This window comes from Anas platyrhynchos, chromosome 2 (genome assembly GCF_047663525.1).
Source record: "Anas platyrhynchos isolate ZD024472 breed Pekin duck chromosome 2, IASCAAS_PekinDuck_T2T, whole genome shotgun sequence".
Taxonomy (NCBI): Eukaryota; Metazoa; Chordata; class Aves; order Anseriformes; family Anatidae; genus Anas; species Anas platyrhynchos.
In genome coordinates, this window is record NC_092588.1 from 82,685,920 (window position 1) to 82,709,810 (window position 23,891).

General features: G+C 37.0%; 1 long non-coding RNA gene across 2 annotated transcripts in view; it reads right to left on the reverse strand.

Moving 5' to 3' along the window:
* Window positions 1-1,651: 1,651 nt before the first annotated feature.
* Window positions 1,652-23,891, reverse strand: part of LOC106015948 (uncharacterized) — a 28,698-nt gene continuing 6,458 nt past the window's right edge. Inside the window, exons 1-3 of one of the 2 annotated variants that reach the window (XR_001188302.5) lie at window positions 6,029-6,197; window positions 5,559-5,676; window positions 1,652-2,437 (exon numbers count right to left, since the gene is read on the reverse strand). This is a non-coding gene — a long non-coding RNA (uncharacterized lncRNA). Of the gene's footprint in view, window positions 2,438-5,558; window positions 5,677-6,028; window positions 6,198-23,891 lie in introns of those variants that run through there. The other variant, XR_011807239.1, reaches the window with a different exon arrangement.

Sequence of the window (23,891 nt, forward strand, 5' to 3'; positions counted from 1 at the left end):
CCAAGGTAATGGTATCTGTATATATATATATATATATACAAATGGTATATATATATATATATACAATAAGCTAAAGGAAAGGTATCTGTATATTTATATATATACATACACACACATATACATATATATGTATGTATATGTATATATATGAAGAAATGTGATTAATTAGGATTAATAAAAAGCATGGGACCTGAGCATGAAGTAAACAGTATAGAATAAGGGGTAGATATTGTCCTGGTTTCAGTTGAAATAGATTTATTTTCTTTATAGTGGCTGGTATGTTGTTTTTAATTTAAGAGAAAAAAAAGTGCTGATAACACACATTTTAGTTGCTGCAGATCAATGCTTGCACAGAGCCAAGGACTTTTCAGCTTCTTATACCACCCTCCCAGCAAGGAGGATGGGGTGGACAAGAGGCTTGGAGGGTACAAAACCAGGACAGCTGACTCAGACTGACCAAAGGGTTGTCCCATACCTTGTGGTATCATGGAGAACAATAATACTAGGGGGTTGGTGAGGGGCTGCCACTGCTCAGGGACCAGCTGGACATCAGTCAGCAGGTGGTGAAAAATTGCTTTGCACATCACTTGCTCTGTATATTTTTATATCAACACTGCCCTCCCTTTTCTGTCCTATTCAACTGTCTCAATCTCAACCAATGTGTTTTTAACTTTTTTCCTGATTCTCTTCACCATCCATCTGGAGGGGAGTGAGCAAACAGTTGTGTGGTGCTTGCCTGCCAGATTAAGATAACACATGAGATGTTAGCAGAGATGAACTGCCTTCTCTACATGGTATCTAGTTCAATTCACAAAGCAGCTGAGCCTACATAAAATTGGTGAAAGTTTTCTATCAAAGTATGCAGTGGGAATGTTTTGTAGTTGGAATAAGTCAGTCTTTGGAGACTGCCAGAACAGTTCTGTTCAGCTAGTTAAATGAAAGAGTGAACATACTCTGCTTAAAAACAGTGAGAAACTCTAATCCTAGACACTGAAGGACAATCCCCTACTGTATCATAATTATTCCTGATTTTCTCTAATGAACAAAACAGGCTAATATTTGACTTGCTTTTTGAAATAATTATTTGATACCTCATTTTCTCATTTTTAATCAATTTCCAGAAGCATTCCCCCTTTCTAAGTCAGCTCTGACTTAGAAAGACAAAAGCCTGAGCAAGATCCACTTACCGTAGAATGAGGATGGAGTGCTTGAATATTCTACTTTCTCATTCAAAATTTTTTAGTTCTAAAAGCTTCCTACTTTCTCCTTTTATCACCTTTTAAGTCATCCACTCAGTAGCGAAAACTAAGCTTTGAAGCTGATTTCCAAATTATAGGCAACTAAGTCTTTACTTCAACTTCTAAGAAACCAGACATTTTCCTAAATGCAAAGAAATCAAAGCTCCACAGGCTGAGAACTTCAGTCCAGTTATTCTGCTACCTAACCAGATTCAAAGGCCTCTTATTTAAAAGGCCTCTTATTTAAAGGAATATTCAAATGCAGATGGCTAAGCAGCACTAGGTCTGAAGCCTCAGTCCTTTATTTCCCTAAGCTTCCATGAACATCAAATAGAAGTCTGAAGCAATATGATTCATGAAGACTGGCCCTTCATTCATTAGGCTTGAAACTCAGTTACCTTTTAATCCAAACTTCCAGTCCAAGATGCACATTTACTGAAGTGTCAGGAAAGAAGTTGTAAAAAGTTCCCAAGAATGAACAGCAGTTACATTTTAGGAGCCTAGAATTGAAGCGACAGTATTTTTGTTACGATTCCGTATGTGAAACTCATACTTAAACAGCATACATAAAGAAATAGATCATTCTTCTTCAAAAGTGACGTTCATAAAATTACTTCCAGTCTTAAGTCTTCATTTATGCAAGCAGAGTCATTCAGTTCCTTAAGGGGGGCGGTTGGACAGAAAGTTTCTATTTGTGGTGGAGGAACTGGGAGAAGTTAGACTTTGTAAATAGGTTTATTTTCTCTAAGATCAGTGAAATCATTAGTTTGGATTGATAATAACGCACACATATAAAAACTGTCTTTAAGAACTAGTTAGCATGTAGGAGTAGGTGAAGGCTGGCATACAAGCCCATCTTCCAAACAGATTTGCTCTTTTAGGAGATTTGGTGCTTTTCCAGGGCCCAGAACCTCAACCTTGCAGAGCATGCTGGAACTCACAGAGGTCTTGAAGTACTCCTCCTTGTTGCCCATCTACATAGGTATGAGGGGACTGAGAAGATCAAGGGAAATTACATGTCTCTGAGGACTCAGGTGAAGACGACTGAGGTCTGCAGGATATTCTCCTCAAAAGTCAAGAAGACAGGTTATGGCAGCAACATTCTGTCAGTCAACACAAATCCCTCTGCCCACTGCAGAGCCAAGATTTCTGCAGTGATCTTCCAAGAGCAGACAGCTGGGAAGGTGTGCTGGTGCTACCTGAAAAAATTGGGCAACACATATAGACACAATAGTTTTCATGAATAGAGTTCAGACAGATGGATACAAAATTTTTAGGAAATAACAAAAAGTCCACATTATACATAAAGAAACTGCTTTCCTACAATAGTCTGAAACAGGATCAGTGAGACCTCAAAAATGGAGACATGGCAGCTATCCAAAACAGAGGTGGACAAAATCTTATTCAGACCATTGAAAGATGTTCCAGTCACATATTAATTCTTAAAGATGACTTTAGACACTTTAATATCTACTATAAAACCAATACTGCATAGCACAATCAATTCATAACATCTCAGCATTTTATTATTATTTTTTTTTTATTGCTGTACAAGACAGGCCAACAAGGCAAGTAAAGGGTATGTAACACCCCTACGCAAACACACAGTAAAAAGATTTTTAAATGCTGAGTCAAAGTAAGTAAAATTGTTGAGACTTTGACCAGAGAAATTTTTTTTTATAACAAAAAACTCCTTCAGTGAATTGCAGACTAGCAGATGCAGAATCTTACACATGTGATGGACATAAAAATAGGTGCCAGTTATTAGCTCTTCCTTTTTCATCGGTTTCCATGGTCATTTTAACAGAGCTGAAGTCTGTCCAAAACATGACAGTAGAGAGCTTTTCCATCAGAAATCATATCTGTCTAGACAGCTAACACTTTGTCCCTTTTTAAATTTTACTTCAGAAAGTAGAATTGTGTCAAGAACCTCACTTAATGAAATCCACAAAAACAGGTACTGAAGAAAGTTCTGGTTTTAAATGTATTTTTAATGAGTACTGCAAATTCTTGTTCTAGTATTCATTTTGCCCATTATTCTACATTTTGAATCACCTTATATAGAGGCATATGTATTTTACAAATGAAAAGTGTTCAGAAAAAGATTGACTGCTTCCTTTGAATAAATATAATTACATTACTGTTTGAGTTTCTTCACAGTCTAAGTATATTTTGCAATAGTATGGATGTACCTAAATATACTCTAGCAATTTTTGCATCTCAAATCAAATATATGGCAATGATGGCACACATCACCACCACTTTATATAGTTTTACTTGGTAAAAAATCCCCATTCTTCTTATATTTAGATGAGCAAATACTGGACAGCATTAATTATGCATTTTTGTAACACACGCACACACCATTATTTCCCTTTTTCTTCCACTCAACCCCTTAGTGTGAAGGATTTCTTGAGAAACAACCAAACTTATAAAATCTATAGTCTCATATTTTGGTGATCAATACAAAGTTTCTAGCCTTGTAGTGAAAATGCCAGTAGAGTGACTAGCACTAGTGATCTGAAATAACAAATAGAACAAAGAAAAGAAAATAGGAAGGAAAAACAAGTTTCAGGTATACATAATCTACCTCCACGATTCATTAAATATCATTTATTCCTAGTGGGCTATTTTAGCTTAACATGCCTTTCAAGCTATTAGAAGGTGATGATGTTATTTTTCATATTGATATATGTTAATTTAGCATATTTTGCCTTTCCCTAACATAAGTGACTTTTCTTCCCAGTTTTATTGAAATAGGATCCTGTACTTGGGGAAAAACAGCACAAAAAACATGATCTTTCTTCAGTTCACAAAGTTCCAATACAGATTTAATTGAATTATGCAATCCAGGACAAAATAATTAAAAATTAATAAATCCTTTCTTGAAGCAAAAAAAAAGCATTTTCATAATTAACTTCCTTAATCTCCAAATTATCTTCCAGTTACTCAAATTCCTGACTTTCAAATCAAGCACCATCTAAATCTTCTAATATTATTTTAAGTTGTACAGTGTTTATGTGGCAAGGTTGTGGTAGCTGGAGGTTTGCAGAGGCGGCTTCTGTGAGAAGAGATTAGGGGATGCCCTGATGTTCGACAGGGTCAGTTCCAGCCAGCTCTCTTCAAAACAGGTTCACAAGCACAGGGCACAACTGGACCACCAGCCACAGATATGGCAGCACTGTGATAACACATCTAAGAATTCATTTTATTTTTTTAATATACTTTGGGCAGTAGTTGAGAAAAGGGAGTGAGGGAAGAGGAGCAAGGAAAGTGAAACGACCCTGTAGACACCAAGGTAAGTGAAGGAGGGCTAATAGGTGCTCCAGGCACCCTCTGAAACTCATGGAGAAGGCCATGGTTGCTCCCCAGAAGAACATGGAAGAACACGTCAGAAGATATCCACACTGCAGCCTGTGGAGGACCACACACCAGAGCAGGTGGAAATGCCCTGAAGGAAACTTTAGCCTGTGGCAAGCCTACACAAGCAGCAGGATTGATTTGTATCCCCTATGAGGGATCCAACATTAGAGCATTGGAAAAATGTGAGGAAGAAGATATGGCAGAGAGGAAGTGTTGTGGACTGATTGCAACCCCCATTTCCTCATCCTCTTGCTCTGCTTGGGGTGAAAGGGGTGTGGAAGCATGAGTCATGAACAAAGGAGCAAAGTTCAGCCTAGGAAGAAGGGAAGGTGTTATCAGTTCTGTTTTTGTCTGTCAGCATCCTGCTCTATTTTTATATAACTTAATCTTCCTCAAGTCAAGGCTGTTTTTGCCCATGATGGTAATTGGGAAATGAGCTCCCTGTCCTTTCATAGAACAGTAAGTGTTGTCCATCTTTTCTCTCCATCTTGCTAATGAGGAGTGACAAAGTGGCTGGGTGGGCATCTGGCAGCCAGCCAAGATCAATCCACCACAGTTTACCTTTATCTTAGTAATTACAATAACAGATTTAGGACTGGCATCTAAAAGCAACCAAAATGCTAGTGTTTACATATAATCTATTCACATCCAAGCTCATCTCCAACACCTTTAACCCCAAACCCAGCTAACTATCAATATAATATTAGCTATCACTAGCAAGCCTAGTTCACATCAGGATCCGTTTTCTATTTGCAGTACTTTCAACCGTGTTCTACAGATTCTCTCATTACTGAAGACTAGTCAATTTGTAAGTAATATTCTTTAAATCTATGCCCTGATTTTTATCCCCACATCGAACAAGTATCAAATTACAGATATTAAGTCTCCATAATCAAGCAGAGTGTGCGTCAGTTTTCATAGCATTGTGAAAGGGAAATTACCAGTCTTCTCACCCACATGATTTTCAGCACTTTAAATCTTCAGTTTTCCCTTCCACTTCAGCTGCTGTCACTTCCACTTTCATAACCACTTCCATTAGCCATCTCCCTGCTTTAAGTTCAATGTCACCACCAGTCTAAAAAACAAAACAATCATTACATTCAAACAAATTAATCTCGACCCAAAGCAACAAACTGTCAGTTCTTGACACTTTCCTCCTCACTTTGCTTTCTCCACGTGACTTTGCATACCTAAGATCATGTTAAGTTTAGGAATAGTATCTCACACATGAGTTCTCATACAACTTTTTAATAGTCTTATTTTTGGACATGGAAAACAGGTTATGATCCCCAGAATTCAAACAGTACAAACAAAATAGCAGGTAAAAAGCCCAGAGGACATGAACGCTTTGCACTATTGGACCCGTACTTCTCCATGAGGGCACAACTACAGGCAGATGCTGCAGGCAGGACAGCATCAAGTCTTACCCCAGTTAATTTACTGCCAGCCCACACATAGTTGTGACCAGAGGAGCTGGGTAGTGGCTGGGACCTCTACCCCACCCCAGGGGCACACAGACACCAGCCTTCACCCTCCCCAGTCCTAGCAGGGCAGAGGGGCAGGCGGCCATCACAGTGCTCCCACTACCCCACCTCACCATTCCCCAACGACCACTGAGGGCCACGCGCTCGTCTGACTGGGCATCTTTTGATGCCTGTCAGAGGTTTCTCCACCCACCATTTTTAGTTACCCCAGGTTGGCTGGGACCAGTTTTCCCCAGCACAGGGCAGTTTGTGCTGCCACCAGGTGCCACAGCAGCACACTGCTGCTTGCAGCTTGCACTATGTTGGGGTTGCAGAGGAGGTAAGCCAGCTGCTTAGTCAGTTACCTATCAGAGTTCACAAAACTGTTTCCAAGAACTCCAACAGCTACTTGTGTTGGGTCTGTCTGGGATGGAGACACCTTTCCCTGCAGCAGCCCACACAGTGCTGTGCTCTGCACTCGTAGCTGGAACAGCACTGATATCACTCCAGTGTTGTGTCTATTGCTGCATAGTGCTGGCACAGTATCAGGACTCCCTCCAAGCTCCCAAGAGCCAGCAGGCTGGGGTGGGCAAGTGATGGGGAGGGGACATCGCCAGGGCAGCTGACCTAAACCAACCAAAGGGATATTCCATAACACCTGATGTCACACTCAGCAATAAACGAGGGGACTCTCGTGGGGGAGGTGGCTGTTCCATTCCTTTTCCCTTTAATTCAATCATTCTCATATCAAACCTTGAGATCTTTGTGTTGTATTTTCTTCCCCTTCCTCTTTGTGGGGGAGGGGGGTGGGGAGGAGTGAGAGAGCTGTTGTGGTAAAGCTCAGCTGCCCACTTGAGTAAAACCACCACACTACTTCAAAGCATTGCATAACCCAAACTTTAAACCTGATCATTTCCTTGTTTTCTATAAGATAACAGAAGAAAATATCAAGTCTTGAAGTGTTGGAAACATACTGACTTAAGTTATCTTCTTCTCCTCCTCCCCTCCCTCAAGGCTGAATATTTTGCCAGCTTTCAAGGCTGATCAACGCAAAAGACAGCATGCCAATTCAGATACTGTCTGCAGGCAAAGGAGTGACCATGCATCAGTCATAGAGTGACATATTGTCGAGAACAGGAGCAGAATAAAGAAAGTGAACACATCTGAAAGGAGGTAGCATTTGCCTACTTGACGTAATAACAATCTGAGTGTGTTTACTTAATTTGTGGATTGATTGAAAAGAATCCTTGCACAGAAAATTTCACCTCTAATGTCATTTGTTTTCTCAGAGTGAGCGATGGAGTAAAAGAAGTTCCTATACTTACTGCAAAGAAAAATATTTCTCACCTTTTTAAATATATTTAAAATTATTTAGACAATCAGCAATCTCATTTCTCTGAAGGACAGATTATTGTTAAACATACTATTTACAGTACTGGAAGTACAGATGTGGTCTAGTTTTAAACAGCATTTTCAGTCGCATTAAATTATTTTCAAGGATAGTCTTGCTATGATTACTTGTTCTGAGGAATTTAGCACTCACCCTAGATTTTCAAGCTTAGAGGACAGAGATCAAGTTCAATTATATCTGAGAGCACAGTTTGTCGGTTTTAACATCAATGCAGTTACAGGACTTGCATTCTCTTTTCAGAGTGACAGGAAGAAAAGTTGCATTGGGACATGAAGTTCAGGAATAAGTCTGAAAACAACACATCCATTGAGTGCCTTCCCAGGCCATGGAAGAAATGTGTTCAGATCAGTGAGAGATTAAGATGTGTTACTTTTCATGGTAACAGAAGAATCCAATTGCATTATTTTCCATCTCAAAGTATTTATGACAGAAGATAGTGGTAAAGGTGCAAGAGCTGTCTAAAGTCCATTTAAAAAAAATCTACTCCAAAATTTTTTTAGGGTTATCTGAAATAACTGCTAAGGCCATACAAAATAACTAACCACAAAAGCATCTATTGGAGTGAAGACTGAGTGTAAGATTCCTGAGTTGTCACCCATGCAGAAGAACTGCTTCTGAGGTACTCAGTATCAGACAGGAGAGAGCTTCCATTTAAGAAAGCAGTAGTTCTTAGCTACCTAAAGAAACACTGAAAGATGGCACAGTAACTGAATTGTTTTTAAAGAGAGATATCTATGGAACACCACTGTAGTATTTAACATCTTTCATTTATGACTAAATGTTTTATACTCCCTCCTTCCATTTGCATTTGAGAACATAATTTTTCATTTACAGTTCACTGATTAAAGAGTATCAATCTAATGCAACTGTGACAGTGACCTAGTCCTCTATTAGGTTTTACCAGCTTGTCACTCTATCAATTCAGATGTATTACCTTTTCCTATATCAGTTAAATCAAGGCCTGATTAAAAAATAGTCTAAAGTTTTGGTCAGTGAAACTCTCCTTTTAAGAAGACTTAAAATATTAAGGTAACTGTAAGGTTACCTTAATTCTTGTGCTGTTTCACACATTCCAATTCAATACTGATAAATATTTCACTTTGATCATTACATGAACACAGCATAACTGTTATGAGGACGGGGGAAGTGTGAATAAACAAAGGCAGATGAGAAACTTGCACAATCTAACTAAAGATCAGAAATCTAGAGCAAGATTAAACTCATTATGAAATGTCTATCTTAAATGTATGCCAAGCTCTTGCATCCAGTAATTCGCAATACAATCAATCTAGAAGCAATAGCATCACAATGTTACAGTCAAGAGTAAAAAGTCCTCAAAGAGCATGAGGAAACTTCAATCCTTTAGTTTGGGTAGTGTGTGGGGGAGAAGTCTTGATTAAGTATTGGACCTTTAAATCATACTTTCAGGCTTGCACATTGAACCAATTAAACGATCACCTCCAGGCCACATCCACCTGCTCCACTGGGGACTCCTCCACAGGTGGCAGCATGGAGATCTGCTCTGCTGTGCATGGGCTGCAGGGGGACAGCCTGTTCCACCAAAGGCCTCTGTACAGGCTGCAGAGGAGCTGCTGCTGCATGCCTGGAGCACTTTCTGTCCTCCTTCTGCACTGACTTTGGGGTCTGCAGGGCTGATTCTCACTCCTTGCTCTCCTAGCTGCTGTTGCACAGTAGTTTTTCCCTTCCTTAAATCTGCTCTCACAAAGATGCAAATAACATCACTTGTTGGCTCAGCCCTGGCCAGCAGTGGGTCCCTTTGTAGCCAGCTGAAACTGGCCCTTATCTAACATGGGGCAGCTGCTGGACTCTTCTCACAGAGGCCACCCCTGGAGCTCCTCACCACTACCAAAACCTTGCCACATAAACCCAATACAAAAGGTATTTTTGAGCAGAGAATGAGCAGAACTCACTGTCATTCTCAATATAATTTTTACGATCAGTTAAATGTGGTCATTACAGGGTCAGTCTTGAACATGATTAGGCAAGAAAGCAAGAGGAAAGAAGAACAGTCTGAAAGGGAACAAATGTAAATAGGGAGCAGGGAAAGAGAACCCAGAACACAACTTTCTTCACTGCGTAAGACCCAATTCATACTTGAAGGAAGATTGAAAGCATTACACAGTAGATCAAGCCAACTATCCTTAAGATAAATCAGGTAAATCAACTCATAAGCAACACAAGTTCCCACCAGAAAAAAAAAAAAAAAAAAAGAGCAAATTATTCAAACCACCCAGATCTGAAATCAGTCTCAGTGACCCTTGTTCATATTCAAAAGGTAGCAAGAATAGCTAATTTTGTCCCTTCTTGTTGGTAATAGATTTGAGTCTCCAACACATTAGACTTCAAAACATTCATTGCTTCAGCTGAGGTCAAGGGAATGCGTCTTGAACCCTGATATCCTAGACTGAATCAAGCTATATACAATTACAGGTTATTTCTTACAAACTTCATCTTGTATTCCAACCTATGCCTTAGGGATTGCAGGTCTCTGCCTTTGGAAGGGTACTACAAGTACGTTAGGTCTGAACCAGACATTGCGATCACAAGAATTACATAAAAATGTTACGTCAATCTTTAAATAGGGTGCTAGCAGTGTTCAGAAAACATGTTAGGGTCATATCTCAAACACCAATCTGAGTAAGGACTCAGATTTGTAGACTGAAACAGAAATATACAGGAAAAAAGATTGTCACAGAGCTGAAGACTATAATAGCAGACAAGCAAGGAAGTGAAATTAAGTTTATGCTTAATTTTGTTTTGACTAGCTTTGCAGAATTGTTACTGAATATTTAATAGTCAAACGATTTCCAAGCATCACCTCAGTTATTTTTTTAGAGAACATACTACACTTATAAATACTAACATTAGTAGAAATTATTTAATTTCTTTTAAAGTATGTTTTAGTGTTCTTTTTCCAGGCCAGTATAATGTGCAATAATATGCCCTGCTATATTTTCCCAATGCACCATGGTGTAATTCTCATTCAGAAGGAATGATACATACAAAGCAAGTGTTTAATCTCTCATGGGCAAGAGGTCACTTTCATGGGAAATTCATTTCATAACAATTTCATATCTGTAATACTTAAGAATGATCTTCTAGGATCACAGAATGAAATAGAAATCTTCTTGGGAAATGATACTACATTTCTCCTTAAGATTTAGGTCATCTGTGTTTTGAAGAACTATGTTTCTGTCAGAATGTAAAGGTGTCCTTAGCGAATTGAAAAGGGCACAATAATAAAACTATCTGAACTGGGGAATGTGTGCAATAGGAAATAATTTCTGTAGGACACAATAGAATATAAATTAAAGGTTAGAAATGGAAGCATTATAACAACTTGTAAGGATAAGGTACCAGATGCGTATCACAAATTATCCTATTATAACAAGGGAAAATACGGAGAAAGGAGAAAAGGGGAAAAAAGATATTTGGAATGTAAGAGAAACTTATTTCTATAAATATCCTTTCTATGACCTCTGAAAACATTTCAGACCAAACTACTTTTTCCTGCTATTTTATATCAATGAGAAGGCAGTGAACACCTATAAGCAATATATGCTATTACTTTGGAATTCAGGATCACAAGATTGCTGTTAGCTCAAACTGATTCATTAGGAAATCTGTTAGATATATTGCTTTTTTTTTTTTTTTTTTAATTGCTCTGATTTCAAGAGTCTCATAATGAGTTTCATACAGAAGCATCAACTTAGAGGAACATGAAAGAAAAATTTAGAAGAGGTTTTGAGCAGGTTTTGAGAGGTATACATTAAAGGACTTAAGCAAGCTGTACTCCCTTGAATATACATATCCTACTATTTTTAACCCTAAAAGACTCAGCTCCAGCTATTAACTGTAGAAAAAGAAAACATTTGTTCTTTTCTTGATCTGAATGTTATGGCCTAGATTTAGAATAAAGGCAGTAGAAACAGAAAACACACTTACTTATAATGCTAAAGGTCACACTGTATTTGTCCCAGTTGAGAGTATTCTCCATATGAAACATATGTAAGGACAACAGAATAAAAATAAAAAGGTTAAAACATCTGTTTCTACATTGCAGTGTTTATATTGTATGTGATTTGTGTTCAAAACCCAATGTCTTCATTGTTGTAAACTGTTCAATAGGCTGTTGAGTACTGCATTTTTGTTTAATATAGCCAGTGTTCGATACTCAAATTTTTAACTTTAAACTACATTGGAGGTCAACACACCTGGGACACATTCCATCATCTGCTACAAATGTCCTTCTCTATCTTGAATGGATTTCTCAGTAAACAATAGGTCCCTGGTCCCAGAACAGAAGAGAGATTTGTATGCCAGAACGGTATATCAAGCTTTTACTATAAATTGTAAGGATTCTCTCTTACTATAACTACAAAAGCCACAAAAGTCATAAAATGACAAAATAAAACAGGGAAGGAAAATGTTATTCATTATTCTTTTAAAGTGGACATTACTTGTGTTATAGCAAAAATCAAGCACTGAACAGCTTTGTCTTCATATTGCCTAATCACATTAATATTTCTATAAAGTTCTGTCTGATATATGTGCATATATACTATTAATAAAAACCATACTGCACTTACTAAAAACACTATCAGTCTGAAAATCAGACTGCTTTTGGCTAACACATTGCCAGTTCACATTGAATTATGAATTAATTTATGACAATGATATAAGCATTAAAATATGTATTTATCAGGCTCAGTCCCATAGCTTTACACTAAGCACTTTTATTATTAAGGTTTTTTGTTGGTATACCTCATACAGTCAATAGAGTTGTTCTGATTTATATTGTCCGAAAAAATGGCCCATGGCTATCATATGATTAAAGAAATTAAATTTGACAAAGTTCCAATATCTTTAATGGAATATTAAATTTTAAAAACAAGCCATGTAAGTTTTGTTGGATTAAAAGATTCCTTCTGGGTATATATTTGATGGATAGCATATTCAGAGTTACTTTTTAAGCAAAAAAAGCTTATTTAATTGAGGTATTTTTAGTGTATTAGTAGGCTTCTATAAAGATTAACATTGAAAATGTAATAGCCAGAAGTAGAGCCTCAAACATAGGGCATTGGCCCCAGAAGGAATTTTTAATTGGCCATAATGCAATTTAAAGTGCCAGGAATGGCTGAGTCCATCAACTGAGAGATGTGGCCCATTCATGTCTGAGGACAACTTTTGACATAAAAATAAAAGGCTCTTAACTTCCTTTAGCTAGTAATAAAAGTATTTTTTTTTGTCTTCTACCTTTCCATTCTTCTAATAGTCATGTGACAGTTCTAGTAACCATGACAGCTATGCCAAAAAAAAAGATATACACTACTTAAAAAAAAATAAAAATACATACTTTTTCCAGAAGCTTTATACCCCTTTTCATTTGAAAGTTACTCATATTTGCACAAAAAAAAAATCAGGCCCTATCTGAAAAGTAATACAATTCTAAAAGGGCCAAGGCAATGTTAATTAGGAAACTAACAAGTTCTGCCTGGTGAATAAGATTTTTGAAGAATTACTGCAAGCACCAAGAATAATTTGCCTTTTTCAATGTTTCCAATCAGCAGGGTTCATTACTTGCTGATTTTGAAGCCTATTAGCAGGCAGCATGCATGAATTAGGACATTGTTACATATGCTTTCAAGCTGTATGAGGTAGAAAGTCATAAGATTAAGAGAAATTCACCTTCTGGTTAAAGACTTTCAAAAATGGTTAACTATCCCCCAGTTAATTTGGAAAATCCTTCCTTATGAAAGGGGACAACTGCAGTAGTTGTAGCTGGGGTGGGTGCTTCTTCCTGTCTGCCACTTTCCTGCCTCAGTCACCTCCTTTTCCCACTCCTTTTGGAGTGGGGAGTATCAGCATCTCAGCTTCTTCCCTTCCCATACAACCTAACTTGGTCAGATCTGGATTGCTTTTTTTTTTTTTTTTTTGAAAAGAAAAAAAAAGTGCAAATAGAAGGTGCCGATATGATATGGGTGATGTGGATGTCATGCTTATGACAAAGGAATGCTATTGCATTGCTAGTCTCTTATTTGCAAATTACTGATTTTGGGAGAGGTGAAAGCAGATAAAGCGTATCATTCTCCCTTCTCATCACCATCTTTCTGTAACACCTTACATTTGTCTCCACTAATTCTTATCTACCAGCACTCATTTTTTCTAGTTTTTCCCATAACTGTGTTGGAAATCAGGCCAGACTCACTTCAATCTCAACTTTGAAGAAGTAAAAATACTGTTTCCCTGATTCTCTGGGGGAAAGCAGATGGATGGAGTTGCTCTTCAGCTCCCTCCCTTCCAACTACTTCCTGATTGATCCCTGTTGGCCGTGACAGCCCTGAATCATAGAAAATGGGTAAGGATTTTTTTTTTTTAACCCACCAGAATAGTCTTTCCCAGCAGAACCAGATCAGCTATTGCACACATGACTACTGGAGAGACTTTTGGCTCAAGATGGACTATGCTTCACATGGAGAGTCTGAATGTCCTTATTATAGCATCTGAAAGACATGGTGGTGCTTCTGCTAAATAAATACCAAACCAAACAAATGCTGAAGTCCTGTCTATGGGACCTCCTGTACATGAAGATATCTTTGTTTTTTTTCAAGTTAAAAATTCTGCTTTTACAGCTCACTTTATTATGTGATCATGCACAAATCACAACCTTACTGGCAGAGTTTAATCTTGCATTATTTTGTTAAAGCAGCTGATTAGGGATGCATCTATCGAGTACCTTCATTGGTACCACAGCCTGTACTAAACCACTAATGATTACATTTTGTATCACCCTAAAATGCTAGCATATCTAATCAAGATGTTTTGTAGCTTAGAGTATATATTTCATCCTAAAGCACCCTAAAACAGAAAGGAACCCAAGGAGTAAAATGGCTAAACAACAGCCGTATCACTAATGATTTCATATGGTCCCAACAATTCAGAGAACTCAGAGCTCTATCTCAGTTTCAGCTGCTTAACAGGCCATAGCACTGTACACAATTTAAATTATCACAAGGATTATCTCAATCCATAACATGCTGGTTTCTGACAGATTTCTGAGTATCCATCAAACTTCGGGAAGGGTGGTTTTTCTTGCATCACTTATTTTCTAAGATAGAAGAGGCATTTTCAGAATTCCTTCACAAAATTTTTTACAAAGAAAAAGATCACAAGTTACAGGTAGGGCATACAACATCTGTTTTGTTTGTTTGTTTTTCCTTCCAATTGCCTTTAAAAAAATTTTCCTAGAGTGTGCAACAATGAAAATTAGACATTTTCACTTACTTCAGTTTTCACCTTTTACAATCAGCAAAATAATCAGTCTTCCTCTTTTTTTTTTTTTTTCCTCAAGGCATATTCCAGTAGACTAACACCTGCAGATCCATGTGCTGTCATTTAAACTCAAAGGACAATACTACATTTTGCATTGACTAATAAAGTTGTCTTGGACTGCAATTTACACTGGTCCCTGAATTAGTTTTAAAATCTCCCCTTCATAATATGTTACTGCTTTATCACCACATACTGCCTTGTTTGCAGTGCTTTAGTCAATTCTCAGCCCAACCAGTCTAAATGGAAAGTATCACTGACAAATATTTGTATAGATTATTTAAAAAAAAAAAAAAAAAAAAAAAAAAAAACTGTTCTCTTAATCCCTTTTTAATAAGGAATCAGATATATAGTAAGTTTTCTTGCTTTACAGTTCTACAAACCTTCATACCAACATGAAACCACTAGTTTTGAGTTTTGAATTAAGTTCACAGGGTTAAATTAATATTTACCTCAAGACATGTTTAAGCTTATAATAATGGATAACGAGAGAGTTCAATCATGCAAGACTAAGTTGAATCCTTTAGCAGTCCAATATTTCACTCAATTTCACTCAGTCATTGCAAATGTCCAGTGAAAACTGGAACAGGTAGAGGGCAAAAAGGACAGTCACTTAATTACACCCATTCCTGCTTTGACATTAGTTTAAATGAAGCAATGAAGCAGTAGTGATAGAGCCTCCTGAGTTCTTACTAACATAAGCTAACTTAAGTCAAACACTCTATTTTTTTCCCAACCAACACTGGAAATGCCATTTGCATTTTGCATATTCTCCCAGCTCTTAGTACTGTAAGTTTCTAAACTGAAAAGAGATTAAAGCTCTATGAAGATTTACAGTTTAATGGTTTAACTCTGTTCTGAAGTGGCATAAGTAACAGAGGGAACCCTGAAAACAGTGGAAATTCTTTGCAATGTGTTGGTGTTACCATAAGCAGCCAAGCAAATATTGGGGTGTTCTAGCAGCATGTTCCTTCATTCTGATATTACATGCTCTCAAGCAGTTAAATAAGCTAATATATCTTTAAAGCCTGCCTCTGGTTTATTTTACTGAGGGGAAGAAAAGTGATCAACAACCATGGACTCAATTACATAGCAGGTTACAAGGTTTCTCTAGCCTCCTTTTTCTCCATGTCAATAACCTTTTGGGAAGCATTCCCTATTGCAGTCCAGGTATATCTTTTTCTCACTTCTGTTTCAAGAGATGAATTTGGTAAACATCCTGTGGCACTGGTAGCATGAACAAAAGCTGTAAATGTTGCTGGAAGACACTGAGGAACTCTTAATTGAGACTGTTAAGACAATGTCCCTTGTTGTCTAAAGCTTTACACAAGCCAAGGACTGTTTTACTCCAGGATTGCTATCTTTGCTTACAGAACTTATTTTCATTTTTGCAAGAAGCCTTAGCTAAGTCTTAACAGCTAGTCACAAGACAAAGCTCTAGGACAACTGACATTATGCAACCGCACTAAAATTTCCCACAGAAGCTTAAATGCTATTCTATGGAGCTCTGATTTATTATTATTATTATTATTATTATTATTATTATTATTATTATTATTATTATTATTATTATTATTATTATTATTATTATTATTATTATTATTATTATTATTAATTATTGTTATTGTTATTATTATTATTATTTATTTTTATTTTTATTATTTTTATTATTATTATTTTATTATTTTATTATTATTATTTTATTATTATTATTATTTTAATGCACTCTTTCAATAGAATAGCAATTAATATAAAAAGTTCTTACTGAAGAACACAGACCCAGGAAACATCAAATGAAACATGGCCACCCACACTTCAAAGAGAAGATTTGAAGCTCCCAGTGCTGTTAGGAAATTTCAGGTGCACTAACCTTAACTCCTTGTGTCTAGTAAAGCTAGTGAAGAGATTTTGCAAACAGTTTACTGACAACATATAAGGTACAATCCCAGCTAGTAATTTGTTTGTCATAAGAATTTAAGTCTTTTTCACTTTGATGGCTGCTTTTTTTCCCTCACTATTCAAGTCTGTATCGGCTAGGAAAAGCATTTTCTTACAAGTCATGCAGTATTAAGACAGTTTGATAAAAGGTTACTGCTTCATTATTCTAAAAATAACATTTAGTTTAAATCAAGCTTCATTTTTCTGTAGGCAAGGAAAAATACTAAACCAGACTCTGCCTTGATCACAGATCCCAACATTCGCATCTACTTATAAATGAAGCTGTATATAATAAGAACTGCAGTTTACATTGTAATGCCTATATACATGTTGTATTAACTCATTCATTTCTTTCCTTTCTGTACAAGACTAGCTCAGTTGCTAAGGTGAATTGTAAGTATTTGACATTAAAAACCGCCATGTTTTGTAAAACATTCAGTAAACATGTAGCATACTAAAAGCAACTGAGGACAACAGGACCTGGCGTATGTTATCTGATGGTGTAAATTGATTCCTTTAGCACAGTAATTCTACTGGCAGGAATATTCAGGTTGGTGCAAAGGGTATTGTTCATTTTATTTTACTTCAATTTCTATTTCACTCCTTTAAAAAGAGAGATGAGTACCAGTGTGGCCCTTGGAAAAAGGAGAGGACACCCTCTGTTGAACACAAGAATGTACACTCAGATATTTGGATGGCAGGGTCTATTACCTAAAAGGAACTGTAGAGAGAGATCCACAATCAGGTTTCAGAGGCATCTGACAACTCTCTAGGGACTAAAAGGAATCACTGCAGATCAAGAAATTAATTCGTAGCCTGCAACCAAGCCTGAAAATAGTTGCTCACCTGTACAGTTGGCACAAAAAATGTTTATTAGACTGAGACTGTTTTACCTGACCCAATCACCAAGTTGTCTACATTTTAAGAAAAGTATAGTTCTTTTAAGACTTTTTTATTTATTTTTTATTTATTTTATTTAAATTAATCTCAAAAGCCCTTTAGTTTCCTTTGGGGTGTTGATCATAAAGGATAGAAATGTATTCTAGTAAAGTTCTGACCAAGCTATGACCCCACACTATTTTGTTAGCATCTGACAACAGAAAAGACAAGACTTGTTTAGACCTTCTGAACTGAATTATATGTTGTCATAAAACTGGGAGTAAAGATTTTGTTGAGAAATAGAGTAGAACTGGTAGAGAAGTCAATGGAGAATGAGGTACAGAGAACTGTTAAGTGTTCAATAAATCCAATTTTGCAATTATCCTACAAACTACGATTTTTCACTTTAATAAACCTCAGTCCACAACCTAAATAGTAACTAAACATTTGCTAGAGCACTGCCTTAGTAGAGTCCGTTAGGAAGGTGATGGGAATCCTGACAGTTTCAAATTCTCCAAATGTTAAGTAATGATAATGAAAATACAAGCCACTCAGAAGTGCAGCTCTATCCCCCACTTAGGTAGCCTTGTGCTTAGGGTCCCAGGAAGGCAGTAGCACCTTAGTAATTTCTGTAATGTTTTCATGCCTGCTTGGTGGGAACAACAACTCCTGTGAACTTACTTAACTAGGACTTGGGACACCGATTTACAGAGCTCGCACCCTCTGAAGTGATGAGCCAGCATAGCGTCTGTGCCCATCACTGCCTCGAGGCTACAGAACCCTGTGCTGAAGACCAAAACCAGGAAAGGAAAAAAGGTAATTGCAACACCTTCACCATGGAGTCATGGCTCTGAATTACAAGATATTTAGATATAAGGGCACAGACAAAATAACACATAAGATACCAGTACAGCCTGAAGGACACTAAGGTAGTACACTACTGTCACTGTATCTGATGGATCGCCTCCAGCCCAAATTGTTACATGGTTTACCATAATTGATTATCATGTGCTGGTATTCTGAATACAAAGCTCTCTCCACTTTTAATGAAATGAGAATCCTGTAAAGCACAAGGATGACACTGACCTTTAGAGACGTGTTTCAAGATGTTATTTTTGCTTCCCAAACAGGAAAACATCTGCACTCAGTGTTAGCATGAAGTAGTTTTAACAGGTGTCACCCAAGACAATGGGAGAAGTCTGAAGAGATAGATCACTTTTTCAGTAAAGCCAAGCCAGCATTCAAGAGTAATCACTAATCTGGTTTAGCATTTAGAGATCTGTGGCTGAACACACTGGCTAGTTAGGGAGTTATCCAAGTGATCTGGTCACATAAGAGAAAAAGTTCCATTAGAAATATGGTTAAGAAGTGTGGAAAAAATCATTAATTTAATAAATGAAATTAGGCTTTTTCGATGGGTGTTTGTATGGGACATATCATCACTGGTGCACGAGAATCTTACTTCACATTTCAACAGCTCACTTCAATGTTTCTTACAGCAGCTATACAACATGACAGAACTTTAGGAAATTCAGTTTGACTGAGGGATGGGCTAGACAGATCCAGGAAAAAGTTTAAGTTCAGTAACAGCTGAAAGAAGAAACATGGTCTAACTCTTGCATATGTTCCTCACAAAGAATTTTTATTCACTCAGCTGGCATTAAGGAGCATTTTCTATTGAACTTTTATGAAACAATGATAACCAAGTGAATGATTACAGTAATCATACATCAGTATTTCCAATAGATATTACAAAGATTAAATCCCAGGCTCCTTCCTGATGTAAAAGCACTACTGTGAAAGTGAATCAGAGTCCACTACCAACCACTTCAAACACTGATATCTATACATGTATTTGAACTCTAATTACACTGACTTGAACTTGCCTTGAAAGTATTTTCAATACACTATTATGTTGATTTACAATACTGATGTTTCTTTACATTGCATATACTCTGCTTGTATATTAAAACTTATTTTTAACAGAGCTATACAAATTATGACAGTGACAGTGCACTGCTGGACTATAAGCAGTTATAATACTTTAATCCTTCAGTGTGTTGCCACAGGAGTGAAAAAAATGTTTTTGTTTCAGTGACTGTTTGACTGTTGTACAGAGTAAGACTTTCCTCCAGAGCATTTGAAATTCAGGAACAGAATCTAAGGTCAGAATACAAATACTGTAAAAGATGCTGAAGATGTTAACAGATTTTTACTCCCTTAGGGGCAGGATTGAATGAGCAAGGTAGATAGGTTAACAGAATAAAGACTGAAAAGGTTTAGGGTTCTAGAACAGAGACCTTGCCCATACTGTGGAATTCAAGAGATTCATGGTAGATAAACTAATAAGCAACACTGGATATCATAGCAAACAGCCACCAAAACATGCTCCTGCTATCTAATAAGAATCGTAACATGCCATAATAGCCTGTTAAATCACTGTCTTGCCCTTCTATAAGTTACCTTAAGCTCTCAGTGTTTAAGAAGTGTTTTTTTTTTGTTTGTTTGTTTTTGTACAAATAGGCTTAAAGCTGTCTTTAGCCAATTCTGATCTAAGATTATGGGTAGCAGTAAATCTCTAGGGTGTTCTCTGAACACAGTAGCCTCTGATCACTTATTTAGATTAACAAGCAATTGCAAGAGATTATTTTCTAGCAATCTTAACAAGCAGATAAAACTTGGTCATGGTACAGACAAGAGGCAGCTAAAATAATGCAATAAGTCTTCATATTATTGCTTTTCATAACACAGCATGACCTTCTGAATTCCCCCATGGTGTACCATTTCTGGGATCTGTACCAAAAACTGTAGTGCAAGTATCCCAGAGCAAAAGAAGAAATTTTGCCTTAAATCAGGCTACTGTGCATGTAGGAAAAAGGCATGTGTGAAGATGAAGGGGTCTACTCAAAAAACAAATTCAGCACAAAGGAGGAGAGACAAGTAGAAACTTCCACACAGAGCTCCAGCTATATTAGATATTGTAGTATTAGATGTTGTTCTTAGATATGTTCAACCAGGCAGCTCTTAACACATGTTTTTGCATTGAAGTGGAATTTCATCTTAAGGGACTGTGTGCTTGCACTGCCGGCAATAGCACAGTTCCTGTTACTAGAGACATTCCTAAATCAGGATAAACAACAGAAGAAACACACTTAGAAAGCTTCAAACGAAATTACTGGGCTAATGAATGATGCAATGAAGGTATAGACAGTTTTGTCCACCTCTTCTAGTAAGAAAATATTGACTACTTAAGTAATTTGCTCAAGAAATGGTTTATAAACTCAAAGACGGTATCTCTGAATGAGCACAGTTTTCACCAGTGGAAGCTGTTTGCTAAGAGTCATCTTAAAAAAAAAAGGTGTCTACAACTAGTTTTTAGCTAAGTGCTTACATGCAGAATGTTTGAGTGAAATGATTTACTAGCTAATCCCTAATATGCTTTAAGAATATTTACAGGAAGTTCTACATTTAAATATAAATAGCCTTTAGAAGAGTTGTGTAGATTTACTAATAAACCCCGTAAAATACAACTACAACTTCAAGTAATCCAAGAGCGTTACAGCTATCTAATCAAAGTTGAAATGAAGTTGTCTGGCTTTCTGGCTTGCTAACTCATTTTGCAGCAAAAAATATTATTTCTTGGTTTTATTCCTCCCTCTCTCTCCCTCCCCCCCCCCCCCCCCTTTTTTTTTTTTTGAATGTCAATCTGATTTGAATAAATTTCTTAGATTAGCTAGGATATTACTACTATACGAGTATTCACTAATCTCTAATTAGCATTTTAAATCCTTACATTTTGAATTAAACATGCATGAAGTCTAATCTCTGTAACTGCAATTAGAATCACTTATTTAATTAAATACACTTTGTGCTAATGAATGCATTGTTCTAAAATTGTTTATCACCAGATATTTCACAGAACAATAATGGAGACTATAGAAGTGTCCATAGTAATATATACTTTGATTACTTCCTTAGTGACAAAGTGTTGTGGGTTTTTTTGTTTCCTGGCTTTTTTATTATTATTATTAGTGAGGTTGTTTTTGAATTTCCTCTGATTTGATTTAAAACCAACATTAGCCCCAGACAGATATGATGGCAACCTACCAGCTTATCCAAAATAGCTCAGTATGATTGAAATTCATAGATCTTTATCTGCAATAGAGGGCATTCCGCCATGAAGTTGTGGCTGTGACATTTCTGCTTTTTAATAAAGATCTGAAGATTCTTATCTCTCAACTAATATAAACTTTTAAAAAACAATGATGAGTTAACACAGATGTAAGCCTCACTGTGCAGACTGGTAAAGCTCTGTTCACTTTCTGCTTTTAAAAATAATTGAAAATTCAATTGAAGAGCAAGTTTCTCTGTAAAAGGTCCTTTTACATAAAGCAAACCACCAAAGCCAAAAAAAAAAACATGGACCCACATTTAACAGCTAAAATAGCTCTTTACCTGGATTCAGTGCATCTGCACTAAGAACCACATGCAGTCCACCTGTCCTGAAGACAGGTCTGATCAGTCTGTGATGCCTAGCCCTAGACTTAAGCTGAGGACTGAGACAAATTTAAGTAGAAATTGTTGCCCTTCTATTTGACAGGAAAGCTTGAGAAAAGCTTAAGATGCCTAGATGCTCTGGTAGGTGCCCTTACCTTTTGAACAGCACAGGAGGCCACATCTGCAGCTTGAACAACCATGACAGCCTCCACCATTTAGCCTTTTCCCTTGTCACTGGAAAGAGTCCAACTGCTCAGCTGGACATTTCTGGGGCGTAATGAAGGTGATGAGGGCTGGATGCTCAGCCAGCTGCAAGAACTGGCTGCTCTACAGCCGTGCAGCACATCATTGCCCTTGCTAGGTCCAAGTTTTCAAGGCATCAGAACGGAGGCTAGACACAATTGCTGTACCAGACTTTTTCTTGACCTGCCTTCAGCTTTCTTTCACTTGGTTCAGCTGTGACAACAATTGTCTCATTGAACAGGTGTCTGTTGCTGATTTGTTTCCCTTCTGTTTATATGGTACAACCACAGCTATACATAGATAGAAGCAAATGTTTACTCTTTGCAAATATCTCCTACAACATTCTACAAATTTTACAGAAGTCTAGTGATGAGGCCAACTATTGCAGCAGAGGCTTTGAGAAGTGGAGGCAGCATCAGATGCACGTATGGGATAATGAGAAATGGGGTATGTGCTTGGTGATAGAAACCCCAGGTTTCTACAGGTACAAACAAATCAGCAGTGGTCAGATTAGGAAGTGCAGACAGGAGCTGAGAAAAGCTGGGATCTCAGATATCCCAGCCCTTTTAAGGGTTCTCTAATTACAATTTCCATGAAATATCATTGAAGGAACTTTCTGTTTCCTGATCTGTAAACTAAGTTATACACATTCAAGAAGAAACAAAAGTCAGCATTTCTAGATCTACTTGCATTTTCTTCAATTTATACTCTAGAAAGAAGAATATTCTTATTTTTGATCCAAATAAGGTTTTCCCCACTCCTCACAGAACCCAAGTAAGTGACTGATTATCTTGAAAAAAAGCATAATGAATAATTTATGCAGCTTCAGGCTTGAGTTGTGATTTCATTCAAAATACCCCATGCACAGCTCAGGAAGTCTGCAGACATACAGATACAGTCCACAACAAGCACATCTTCCTAAAGCTGGATGTCTTCACGCATCTTTGCTGTTGAGCAGTTTAGATCACTTAAGCTAGGCCAAAAGCCATGCCGTTAGCCAACTAGGTTAATACTTTAATAGAGGGAGGAAGTTCAAATTATTTTTTCCCATTTTCTGTACAATGTCACGATATTGCATTTGAGATTTTTGCAAGTGCAAAGACCAATTCTTGAGAGAACAGTGACTGAAGGAAAGCACTTTTAAAATTAAGATTTTAGGGTTCAAACTAGTTCTTATTTATACTTACATTGAAAGCAATATTTTTTCTATGTCATTTTTAGGTCTGGGCTCTTCTCCCCTCTGTCCCATTCCCCAGGGGAAAGTTAGTTTTCAGTAGTTCAATGTTTTACATTTCTATTTGTCATTTTCAAATAACTTCAGCGAATGTGTTTCCATTAATATTTCATCTAATCTTCATAGCAAGACATCTCAGGCTTCATCACAGTCTTTATAAGTACATGAAGAGGTCATTAAAAATGCTTGGACTGTAATGATTTGCTGATAACAGTTAGGTGTGAACATTAACTTGGAATGTAATTTCATGCATTTCTCACAAGCTATATATGTAA